We start from the raw sequence: 13,457 nt of genomic DNA, 5'->3' as shown, positions 1-13,457 counted from the left end.
TCTGGGGCAAAAATTGGGGATTGGTCCTGCTTTGAGCAGGGGGTTGGACTAGGTGACCTCCAAAGGTCCCTTCTAACTCTAATATTCTATGATTCTATGATTAAAACACAGACTAGAGTCAAGTCTCATGCTTCAGGGCTTCAGCAAGTCACTTGCAAAGATCAGGAAAGATTTTTTCCCCATAATGCACAATTGATTAAATGTATTCTGGATCATTTTCCCCACCTTCCTCTTAAGCAATAGCAATTCGCCACTGCTGGAGATGGGACACCAAGTGGAGTGGACCACTGCTCTGAAGAGGTACAGAGAATCCTTTCTTAGATGATAGGTCAGTGTGTCTTGCTCTCATGCTCAGGGTCACATTGGTTGCCAGATTTGGCGTTTTGAAGGAATTTTACTCCAGGTCAGACTGGCAAGGACCTAGGGGATTTTTCACCTTCTTCTGGAGTGTGGGGCATGAATCACCTGCTGGGATCATCTGGGTATATTCCACCTAATTAATTCCCTGCCATTGCAGGCAACTTCAGCATCCGTGGCACCTTGGTTTCTCCTGGTCTCTACCTGTGATCACAATAGTTTAATCTCCTGAAGATTGAAATGCTTTAGTCTAACCCAAGACACTGGGCTCAATACAGGGGTAACTAGGTGAAATGTAATGGCCTGTGATATACAGGAGGTCAGACTATATGACCTGGCCTTAGACTCCATGAAATCTAATAACCCTTGCTCTTGCTATTTCCAGTGTCTTGTGATTTCAGTCTTTTGTGATCTTACTAGTCCTATGGACACCCAGGGAGCTCCAAAGTAGATAAGATCTGAATTGCTAATTAAACCCCCTCACCCCTAAAAAACTTTAGAACTCCCCCAGCACCCACCTGCCATGAATTTTCATCCCTTCTTCAGACAAGAGTTAAAAATACCATAGGAAAGGTTTGTTTTTGTATAGCTGCCTCCTTTACAATTCTGAGGTCAGCCATCACCTGGACAGTACAAATAAACTGAAACTTTTATTCCTTTGAGGGAATAATATGCCAGTTTATTACCTTGAATAGTTACCCAGATACTTCAATTTAAACACACTGGATTAGATCAAACAGTAAAACAAGTTTATTAACTACAAAGAAATAGATTAAGCGAGTATAAGCAATGAGGCATAAAATCAGAAATGATTACAAGAAAAATAAAGATAAAACGTATACTAGTATCTACTTAAGAAACTAGCTTAGCAAACTCTCTCACCACATGCTTCCAGCAAGGTTACTGACTAAACTTTTCAGGTCAGGACCCTTCCCACAATGTCCAATGGCTGTTTCCTTTTGTCTTCTGGGTGCAGAAAATGCAATGGGCAGGGAGAGAGTGGTCACGGGGGAGGGTGGGAGGAGAGCGTTGTCCCTCCTTTTTATAGTTTCAGTCCTCTTCTTGAAAAACATTTCCAGCTGAGATCCAGAAGACAGAATATCTATGTGGAAGGATATTCCTGTTGTTGTTTTTCGCCTGTTGGAACTTCCTTTGTTTTCCCTCCCTGCTTGATGACCTTGTTTCCTGCTTAAATGCAAATTAAAGCAAGTAAACATTCCTTCCTTTCTTTAGGACAGACCGGAATTCTGCCTCGGCAGAACTGTGGGGTTTGGAATAAGTGTTAATAACATTGTGATGGGTTCCCCCGGGGTGCCACCTGGAACTGGGGTACTACTGAGCCCCCTGACCCAACAGCCTGGGCTCTCTCTCACACTGTACTGCTGTGACAAGCTGCAAAGCCCTCCAGCCTGCACTTTCACCATCATTCATAGGGACCAGTAGGGATACACCCAGCTGCAGTTACGTGCAGGCTCTCTAACCACCAGTTTCCCAGCCTAGGACCCCACAGCAGTACTGTCCTGTCCTGGTCAAATCTGGCCAGTATATGAATTTAATACCTGTTCCGCCTCTCCCTCAGTGTGAAGAGAACAATGTACACTTCTGATAACGAAGCCGAGATTTCCCCCAAGCACTCCAGTCAAAGCTCACTGGTTTAGATTAAAACAAAAACAAGTGTATTAACTACAAAAGATAGATTGTAAGTGGTTATAAGGGATAGCAAACAGATCAAAGCAGATTACCTAGCAAATAAACAAAAAACACAAACTAAGCTTAATATACTAAATAGATTGGATATGAGTTAGCAGTTTCTCACCATGAGAAATGATACAAGCAGGCTGCAGATTCTTAAGGCATAAGCTGCATTAGCTTTACAGCTTGGTTTTCTCAAGTCTTCATTCACAGGCTAGAAATCCCTTCAGCCTGGGTCCAGCACTTCCCCCAGATCAGTCTTCGTTTCTCAGGTGTTTCCAAGAGTCTCTTTGGGTGGGGAGTCAGTGAAGAACCTTGATGATGTCACTCCTTGCCTTATATAGCTTTTGCATATGGCAGGAACCCTTTGTTTCAAAGCTTGGTTCCCAGACCAGTTTTTGGAAAAATACTGATATCCCAAGATGGAGTTCAGCATCATGTGGCCTGGTCACATGTCCTTGTAGAGTCATAGCAGCTATTACTTACAGGTTGTCTGTAGTGTTCTCAGGAAGGCTCACCAGGTGGGGGATAAGCTTCTCCTAAGCCCTATTGGTTTTCCTAATGGCCCATTATCCTGAATAGGCCCTTCCCCTCCACCTATCTAGACTGAAAGCATCTTGTCTAGTGAGTGTTACCCAGGTGTAACTACATTTGAAGTACAGATACATAGTCAGTATTTATAATTTCAGATACTTCAGTGATCAATGGCTCCATGTTAGTGATCAATGGCTTCATGTCTAGTTGGCAGCCGGTATCAAGTGGAGTGCCCCAAGGGTCGGTTCTGGGGCCGGTTTTGTTCAATATCTTCATTAATGATATGGAGGATGGCGTGGATTGCCCCTTTAGCAAGTTTGCAGATGACACTAAACTGGGAGGAGAGGTAGATACGCTGGAGGGTAGTGATAGCATACAGAGGGACCTAGACAAATTGGAGGATTGGGCCAAAAGAAATCTGATGAGGTTCAACAAGGACAAGTGCAGAGTCCTGCACTTAGGACGGAAGAATCCCATGCACCGCTACAGACTAGGGACCGAATGGCTCGGCAGCAGTTCTGCAGAAAAGGACCTAGGGGTTACAGTGGATGAGAAGCTGGATATGAGTCAACAGTGTGCCCTCGTTACCAAGAAGGCCAATTGCATTTTGGGATGTATAAGTAGGGGCATTTCCAGCAGATCGAGGGACGTGATTGTTCCCCTCTATTCGACACTGGTGAGGACTCATCTGGAGTACTGTGTCCAGTTTTGGGCCCCACACTACAAGGATGTGGAAAAATTGGAAAAAGTCCAGCGGAAGGCAACAAAAATGATCAGGGGGCTGGAGCACAAGACTTATGAGGAGAGGCTGAGGGACCTGGGATTGTTTAGTCTGCAGAAGAGACGAATGAGGGGGGATTTGATAGCAGCCTTCAACTACCGAAAGGGGGTTCCAAAGAGGATGGTGCTTGGCTATTCTCAGTGGTAGCAGATGACAGAACGAGGAGCAACGGTCTCAAGTTGCAGTGGGGGAGCTTTAGGTTGGATATTAGGAAAAACTTTTTCACTAGGAGGGTGGTGAAACACTGGAATGCGTTACCTAGGGAGGTGGTGGAATCTCCTTCCTTAGAAGTTTTTAAGGCCCGGCTTGAGAAAGCCCTGGCTGGGATGATTTAGTTGGGGATTGGTCCTGCTTTGAGCAGGGGGTTGGACTAGATGACCTCCAGAGGTCCCATCCAACCCTGATATTCTATGATTCTATGATTGATTCTATTGTTCTCCCTAATAGTTCACTGACTTGAATGGGCCATTCCCAGCCAGCCATCTAGACTGAGGGTGTGTCTACACAGCTGATGTTAAAGTGCTGCCATGGCAGCGCTTTAATGTGGCTGTGTAGTCAAGGCTCCAGCACTGTAATAAAACCACCTCCATGAGGGGAACAGACTCTCAGGCCTTGTCGACACGGCCACTGTACAGCGCTGAAACTTTCTCGCTCAGGGGTGGGAAAAACACCCCCCTGAGTGATGCAAGTTTCAGCACTGTAACGTGGCAGTGTCGACAGTGCCCCAGCACTGGGAGCCGCACTTCCCTCGTGGGGGTGAAGTTTTACAGCGCTGGGCGAGCCCTCTCCCAGCACTGGTGCCGCGACTACACAGCCACTGAAAGTGCTGCCGCAAAGACATAGCTCAGTATCGTCCTTGGAACGGCGTTTATTTTCATACAGATTTTAAGTTATTTTACAGATATCACTAAAAATACAATTTGAAAAGAAAAGACCTTCATCTGCACTGTGTCAAAAGTTATGTGTTTAGCTAATTTTTTTAAACGGGCACTGCCAAGACGAGTACGAGCTAAATTTACATTCTAAATTACATTCTAGGGGGATACTGTGATTTGATTGTACCACTTTAAATAATGAATGACAAAGCACAATATATAAAAGTAATAATGATCATTACTCCAGGAAGGACAGGTTAGGCACTTTAGAATTCACTACTCAGAGAATTAAATTTAAGCAGACGAGAGAAATAAAATTATGAAATGCACAGACCAGTAAAAAAAAACAAAAATAACAGCACTGTAATCCTTAACGAACTTTGAAAAAATAAAATTACAGAGAATATATGTGCCTTGCGCATTTCAACAGGAAGTACTAAGACGTAAAAACAATACTACAAGTGTGTGTTCGGGGATGAGTGTGTGTGTTGGGGAAAACGAAGTGTGTGTGTTGGGGAGGGTGAGAGACGGGGCACCATCACGAGTCTGAAGGCTGGCTCAGTCCAGCAGCAGTGGCCAGCAGCTCCCACTCCTAACCCAGAGCAGTCCAGCAGCACATGCACAGATTCCTGTCTCTCCACCCCAGCTCAGCGGAAAGTAGGTACATGGGTGGGAGGATGTGGACACCCCGACATCATCCCTCCCTCCCCTGCACAGCACACAGGAGGCTCCCAGGAGCAGCTTGGCCAGGAGCGGCTCCAAGCAGTGGGAGGGGGCAGTAGCAGAGACAGCCAAAGAGCAGCAGTAGGGGATGGGGAGGGACAGGACACCCCTGCTCCGGATGCACCCCCTTAGGAAGGGGTGCCCTGGGCCATTGTCCAGCCCACCCACCCCAAAAGCCAGCTGATACCAGTCAGCTCTGTGTTCTTGGGGAACCAGGGTGCAGTATCCAGCCTGTCTGACTCATGAAAGACACCCCCAGCCTCTGTTTAAACCAAACCCATCAGAGAAAAAGCTTGTAGAGAGCAATGAAGGGTGGATGGGAGACACACCTAGACCCCTCCTGACAAGGGTGACAAGATTAAGACATCTCCATTAGCATACAGAATGGAAAACGAAGACAACTCCCCTAGCCTCATCTGCATGAAAGATGGGACAGGGAGACATCTCAATTTGCATACAGAATGGAAAACAAAGAACCGCACTGAACTCTGGGACCAGAAAAGCAGGGACACACTGCATCATGGGAATCTCTGCTCCAGATGTTAATGAACCTACGCCTGCACACACCCAACTCAGCAGTTATCAGACTAATTCTAGTAATAAATCCTTGACTGATATCCAAAATACTGAAGCAGCCTAGTTGCATTGTGAGCTCCATGGAAGAAAACACCACCCATAGCCAAGAGTGATCAGCTCCTATTGTCTAGCCTAAAGAAAACCTTTGAGTCATCAGTTTACCTATAAACAAATCTAGTGTTCTCCCTGGAACCGTTGTATTTTCTCTACAAAAATCCCTACTCACCCTCCAGTCAGTGTTCTGATGCTTAGATCCAAACTATGCATCAGTTCCACTGGGACTCCATCTTCTCCAGACTGATTGTGCTGGGGGCTCTGCCGGTCTCTTATCTTCATGACCCTGAGCTACCACCATCACCTGGGAACCCTGGTCAGTTCACGCTTCACGGAGTGGTGAGATCCCCCGACCCCTCTTTCTCTGTGTTTTCCTTTCTGCCTCAGGTATTACCCTTTAATAATGGATGTTATGTTAGTTTAGTCTCTCCTTGTATGGTTATCATTATTATTCAATAAATAACCCTTATGGTTAAGTTGGGTGTTTCTCTCTCACTCTCTGAATTTTACTCGTTTGTGTCTTTAGTTTCTCCCATTTACTCTTCAGCCACGCTTCTTTTACCTAAGCTAAAAGATCCCTGTAGTGCCCAAAAATACTGTGGGGTTTGCTCATCAAGTGGGTTACCACCAGAACAATTATAACGTGAAAGTGGGATAGGGACGTGCTGAACTTGGGGCACATACGTGGGGGGCAGCGGAGAGTGCTGCTCAGCTCAGCCCTTTGAAACCGGGGTGCTTAAGGGTACCAGCTTGAAAAGTGCTGCGTACCCAGCTCACTGAGCACAAGGACAGATGCGGGGATCAGCTGGAGGGAGCTGATTGACCCAGTCCACTCAGACTTGCTCTGTTAGTGTGTGTGTGTGTGTGTGTGCAGGTTCATCTAGCTCCAGGGCTGGAGGAACCCAGCCCTGGGGACCCGAGGTCCGGCAGGAAGCTCCATTGGGAGGGGACTTGCAGAAGGAAGGAGTAGAGCTCCACAGGAACACACAAGTGACATACGCAGCGCATTAACAGAATGACAGCACCCCCCCCAAAGAGTAACCCGAATAAATGAGCATACCCCAAAGTAACGGGCACATCTGGTAACACAGCCCCGCTCTCAAGACAAGGGGAGCGGAGTGAACAAAGCACTGTACATCAGGAAACTAGGCCTCAACTTCAACTCCCCATTTCGCTTCAGTGCTACCCAAAAAAAATCACTGATCTCCTTAACTCTGTACATCTGACTGTTTGGCACATCAGGAACCAGGGAGGAGTCACAGAGATCATTGTTGCTCTCTTCATCTCTCTCCGGCTCCAGGAGTTCAGAAGAACATTGAGCCGCCACTGTAACAATTTACAAAGGAGAGAGATTCAGTGCGAGCAGCGGGCATATCCCTTTCCCCAAGAGTGGCAGGCAGTGCAGCCCCAGGCTGGGACCCAGGATCATCATGCAGGGTCAGGGGCTTAAGGATTCACCATGGCAGGGGAAGACAGCACCCCACCCAACACAATGCCATGCTCCTTCTCAGGACACACAGCTCCATCCTCAACCACTGCCAGCAGCTCATGGGCCTCCCGAGTCTTAGCCCTTTTGCCAGAAGCTGGGAATGGGCGACAGGGGATGGATCACTTGATGATTATCTGTTCAGTTCATTCCCTCTGGAGCACCTGGCATTGGCCACAGTCAGAGGACAGGATACTGGGCTAGATGGATCTTTGGTGTGACCCAGTATGGCTGTTCTTATGTTCTTATGGTGCTTTAAAGCCAGATTCAAGGACAGTTCAGGGTTATTTAGAATAACATAAACCTGGCACCAGAATAACATAATATGTCTCACATTTGGGTTCTTTCAGCCTCACGGAATCATCCTAAAAGCAGAAATTATCTTCCCAGAATGGGTGAGAGCAGACACTAATGTCTCATTGTGAAGGAGAAGGGACACTGGAAGAAACTGCTTTTAGTAGCAGGAGTAAATAAGGAAAAAACTTGAACAAAAGACTCGTTGATCCAGAGTCCCTCCTGTACCAAACGATTCTCAGATTACTCCTGGGCCAGGGAAATCATGGTAAATTTACTCATTTGAGAGGCAGATTTTAGATTAGCACAGCCAATAACCCACTAACAGCTGAAATCACTGAGAACTGTGTTAAGTGTAGGGGGGGCTTGAAGACATCTTGGCGAGTGGGCAGCTGGTGGTCAAGCACTGTTAGCAGGGCAGCTGGCGAAGAAGCTTGGCAAGTGGCCAGCAGGGCGGCTGGCGGAGAGGTGCGACCCAGAGGGCGACTGGCAGAGAGGTGCGACCCGGAGGGCGGCTGACGGAGAGGTGCAACCCGGAGGGCGGCTGACGGAGAGGTGCGACCCGGAGGGCGGCTGACGGAGAGGTGCGACCAGGAGGGCGGCTGGCGGAGAGGTGCGCCCCGGAGGGCGGCTGATGGAGAGGTGCGACCCGGAGGGCGGCTGGCGGAGAGGTGCGACCAGGAGGGCAGCTGGCGGAGAGGTGCGACCCGGAGGGCGGCTGACGGAGAGGTGCGACCAGGAGGGCGGCTGGCGGAGAGGTGCGACCAGGAGGGCGGCTGGCGGAGAGGTGCGACCAGCAGGGCGGCTGGCGGAGAGGTGCGACCCGGAGGGCGGCTGGCGGAGAGGTGCGACCCGGAGGGCGGCTGACGGAGAGGTGCGACCCGGAGGGCGGCTGGCGGAGAGGTGCGACCAGGAGGGCGGCTGGCGGAGAGGTGGGACCCGGTGGGCGGCTGGCGGAGAGGTGCGACCAGCAGGGCGGCTGGCGGAGAGGTGCGACCAGGAGGGCGGCTGACGGAGAGGTGCGACCCGGAGGACGGCTGACGGAGAGGTGCGACCCGGAGGGCGGCTGACGGAGAGGTGCGACCAGGAGGGCGGCTGGCGGAGAGGTGCGACCCGGAGGGCGGCTGGCGGAGAGGTGCGACCCGGAGGGCGGCTGGCGGAGAGGTGCGACCCGGAGGGCGGCTGACGGAGAGGTGCGACCCGGAGGGCGGCTGGCGGAGAGGTGCGACCAGGAGGGCGGCTGACGGAGAGGTGCGACCCGGAGGGCGGCTGACGGAGAGGTGCGACCCGGTGGGCGGCTGGCGGAGACGTGCGACCAGGAGAGCGGCTGGCGGAGAGGTGCGACCCGGAGGGCGGCTGACGGAGAGGTGCGACCCGGAGGGCGGCTGGCGGAGAGGTGCGACCAGCAGGGCAGCTGGCGGAGAGGTGCGACCAGGAGGGCGGCTGGCGGAGAGGTGCGACCCGGTGGGCGGCTGACGGAGAGGTGCGACCCGGAGGACGGCTGACGGAGAGGTGCGACCCGGAGGGCGGCTGGCGGAGAGGTGCGACCAGGAGGGCGGCTGGCGGAGAGGTGCGACCCGGAGGGCGGCTGACGGAGAGGTGCGACCAGCAGGGCGGCTGGCGGAGAGGTGCGACCAGGAGGGCGGCTGACGGAGAGGTGCGACCCGGAGGGCGGCTGACGGAGAGGTGCGACCAGGAGGGCGGCTGGCGGAGAGGTGCGACCCGGAGGGCGGCTGACGGAGAGGTGCGACCTGGAGGGCGGCTGGCGGAGAGGTGCGACCCAGAGGGCGGCTGACGGAGAGAATCATAGAATCATAGAATCATAGAATATCAGGGTTGGAAGGGACCCCAGAAGGTCATCTAGTCCAACCCCCTGCTCGAAGCAGGACCAATTCCCAGTTAAATCATCCCAGCCAGGGCTTTATCAAGCCTGACCTTAAAAACCTCTAAGGAAGGAGATTCTACCACCTCCCTAGGTAACGCATTCCAGTGTTTCACCACCCTCTTAGTGAAAAAGTTTTTCCTAATATCCAATCTAAACCTCCCCCATTGCAACTTGAGACCATTACTCCTCGTTCTGTCATCTGCTACCATTGAGAACAGTCTAGAGCCATCCTCTTTGGAACCCCCTTTCAGGTAGTTGAAAGCAGCTATCAAATCCCCCCTCATTCTTCTCTTCTGCAGACTAAACAATCCCAGCTCCCTCAGCCTCTCTTCATAAGTCATGTGCTCTAGACCCCTAATCATTTTTGTTGCCCTTCGCTGGACTCTCTCCAATTTATCCACATCCTTCTTGTAGTGTGGGGCCCAAAACTGGACACAGTACTCCAGATGAGGCCTCACCAGTGTCGAATAGAGGGGAACGATCACGTCCCTCGATCTGCTCGCTATGCCCCTACTTATACATCCCAAAATGCCATTGGCCTTCTTGGCAACAAGGGCACACTGTTGACTCATATCCAGCTTCTCGTCCACTGTCACCCCTAGGTCCTTTTCCGCAGAACTGCTGCCTAGCCATTCGGTCCCTAGTCTGTAGCGGTGCATTGGATTCTTCCGTCCTAAGTGCAGGTCAAAGAATCCAAAGCCTTCTCTCCGACACCACCTGCGTAGCCATTCGTTGACTTCCACGATTCGACGGTCCCTACCCAGGCCTTTTCCTTCCACGGGGAGGATGGACGAGAAGACCACTTGCGCCTCCAACTCCTTTATCCTTCTTCCCAGAGCCACGTAGTCCGCAGTGATCCGCTCAAGGTCATTCTTGGCAGTATCATTGGTGCCCACGTGGAGAAGCAGGAAGGGGTAGCGATCCGAGGGCTTGATGAGTCTCGGCAGTCTCTCCGTCACATCGCGAATCTTAGCCCCTGGCAAGCAGCAGACTTCTCGGTTTTCCCGGTCAGGGCGGCAGATAGATGACTCAGTCCCCCGGAGGAGAGAGTCCCCGACCACCACCACCCGCCTTCTCCTCTTGGGAGTGGTGGTCGTGGAACCCCCAACCTCAGGACATCGCATCTCATGCCTTCCAACCAGCGGAGTCTCCTTCTGCTTTCTCCCCCCAGACATATCATCTGGTCCACTCTCCGCAATGGTACCTGTGGAGAGAACATGAAAGCGGTTGGTTACCTGTGTCTGTGTTACTGGAACCCGGACATTCCGCTTACCTCTTCTGGAGGTCACATGTTGCCAAGCTTCTTCACTGGCCTCTTGGCTCCTCTGTGCAACCTGCTCTATATCTTTAGAGCTTTGTGCCCCTAGAAGCCTATCCTGTGTTTTGTCCAGAAAACTGATGGAGAGGTGCGACCAGGAGGGCAGGTGATGGAGAGGTGCGACCCGGAGGGCGGCTGACGGAGAGGTGCGACCCGGAGGGCGGCTGGCGGAGAGGTGCGACCCGGAGGGCGGCTGACGGAGAGGTGTGACCCGGAAGGCGGCTGGCGGAGAGATGCGACCCGGAGGGCGGCTGGCGGAGAGGTGCGACCCGGAGGGCGGCTGACGGAGAGGTGCGACCAGGAGGGCGGCTGGCGGAGAGATGCGACCCGGAGGGTGGCTGACGGAGAGGTGTGACCCGGAGGGTGGCTGACAGAGAGGTGCGACCCGGAGGGCGGCTGATGGAGAGGTGCGACCCAGAGGGCAGCTGATGGAGAGGTGCGACCCGGAGGGTGGCTGACGGAGAGGTGTGACCCGGAGGGTGGCTGACAGAGAGGTGCGACCCGGAGGGCGGCTGATGGAGAGGTGCGACCCAGAGGGCAGCTGATGGAGAGGTGCGACCCGGAGGGTGGCTGACGGAGAGGTGCGACCAGGAGGGCGGCTGGCGGAGAGGCGCAACCCGGAGGGCGGCTGACGGATAGGTGCGACCAGGAGGGCGGCTGGTGGAGAGACATGGGAAGTGGCCAGCCGAGAAGCTGGCAGAGAGGGCCAGAGCAGAGCCCTGCAGAGGTGTGGGAAGTGGCCGTCGGGGTGAGGAGCGAGTGCCCGAGCAGTGCAGCGTGTAATATGCCTCCTTACCCCCCCCTCCACACACACACACACACACACACACACACACACACACACACACACAGCGCCTTCCACACAGGTTGGGAGGTGAACTCTGCGGATGAACTGCTGAACTCTGGGGCTGCACTGGCCAAGGACAGCAACTGTGAGAGAAGGGAAGGGCACGTTAAAGGGACTTTTTGGTTGTTGGACTTAAGACCCTGAGGGGAAAAGGACACTGCCCAACTTACTTGCGGGTGGGTCTTTTGCTCATGGTTTGTGTTTATGGGCCCTAGTTGCAATGTTTTCCCAATTTAATGCTGAGTAAATTCCCTCCTTTTATTAATAGTTTCTGCTAAACTCAGACTCTGTGCTTGTGAGAGGGTAAATATGGTCTCTCGAGGTGCCCAGGGGGTGGTATGTAATTGTCCCAGGTCACTGGGTGGGAGCTCGAGCCGGTTTTCTGTTTTATTGTTGAAAAGGAACCCCTAGATACCGAACCCAGCCCTTGTTGCTGCTGGCTCCATCTGGCAGAAGTGTTACATAACAAAACCAGACAAACAGAAACCCAGCTCGTGCACACAGCACATACCAAACACAGTGTCACTCTCCCCCCTGGCATGTTTCTGGCTTGCTCGGCCCCTGTCCCCGGCAGCCAAGTCTGGGCAGGGAGCGGGTCACCACTGCCTCCCAGCCAGGCTCTCTCAGGCAGAAATGGCTCCATCCCACTCCCCGCCCAGCTGCCAGGGAGAGCGGCCAAACATGCCGGGGGAGGGAGGCGAAGGGAGAGAAGGACAGAGCTTTTCTCCCGCCCCCAGCAGGCCAATCTGACCCCACATGTCCCCCTACATGTCATCTCTGCTTAAACCCCTGCTTGCCTGATACACTGCTTACTCCAGCTCCTGCCCTCTGGTTTGACCCTTGACTCTGGCTCTTGACTATAGGCTCTGACCCTAGTGCTTGGGTCCTGATGTTCACTCAGACCGATGCCCACTGCAACCTCTAGGCTAGACTGCCCTTGTCCTGGTTGTCTGAACCGCTTTATACTGCTCACTACAGCACCATCTACACATGCATTTTCAGCAGGATCTGAGCACAGAGTGAGGCAGGAGAACATGGTTAATAATTCATGAAACACTCCACCCTGGCTACTCCACAATGCAGTGCAGAGATAGGTTGGAGGTTATTGGTTTGTCAAAAAAGATAAGTGGGGCTCTATGCTGAAGACAGGTTGTGGAGCTAGTCTCCGAGGGCTGATTGATCCCCTCCACTAATGCACCACAAGGAGATTTGTTGGGAGCTGAGGACCCCACCAGAGCTGATCCTGGGTGTATCTGCCACTGGTTGACACTGGAGCAATCAACAACTTCATGGCATGTTTGCTTCATGGTGCTGGGATAGGAGCCCCCCTTGCATTGCTGGTCACTCCTGGCTGTTTCTGGTCTGGCATAGGTACAGAGTGTCAGTTACCACAGGATCTAGGTATGAGCCAGGGAGCCAAAAAGCCAAAGATCTCATTCACCCTGTTCAGTGTGTGTAACATTAGCAACCGAGGTCCTGTCTCCACTGACCCAAGTGGACATTAAAGCTCCCATGACTCTCATCCCTTTGGCCAAATTCTTCTCATCTCTCACTGTGGTTGCAGTGTGCTTTGTACTGGTTGACTGCCAGGCTGCAGTCCTGTGTGAATATAGTTTGCATAGTGATCTGGAATGGATAGTGGTCCATAAATACAAGCTATTCCTATTAGATAAGTATTCTTTAGAGTGAGTGTCCTTTACTTAGCTAGATGAAAATCAGCAGAGATCACAATGCAAGGATAAACTGCTCGTGAAAGTAACTCTGCAGCCAATGTGTGGCTTAAGCATTTTTAAGCATTCACCTCTTCTTGTGAATACAACTTTCCTTAGCAGGCAGGAAGTTGGGAACAACTCCTTTGAGAAGCAGTAGAAACATAGAAGCCAATTGTCCTTATTTAGAATGGACAATCCAGATTTAGAAACAAACAAACAAAAAACAACATTATTCTTTTTCTTTCTGTCCCACTGAAAAGTTCACAAGCTCTGCTCCATCTCAGTAGGGGCCCAAGAAGCCCTAATTCTTCCTTCCAAAAGTC

The sequence above is a fragment of the Natator depressus genome, chromosome 21 (assembly GCF_965152275.1).
Source record: "Natator depressus isolate rNatDep1 chromosome 21, rNatDep2.hap1, whole genome shotgun sequence".
NCBI lineage: Eukaryota > Metazoa > Chordata > Testudines > Cheloniidae > Natator > Natator depressus.
Note: the sequence above shows the minus strand (reverse complement) of the source record.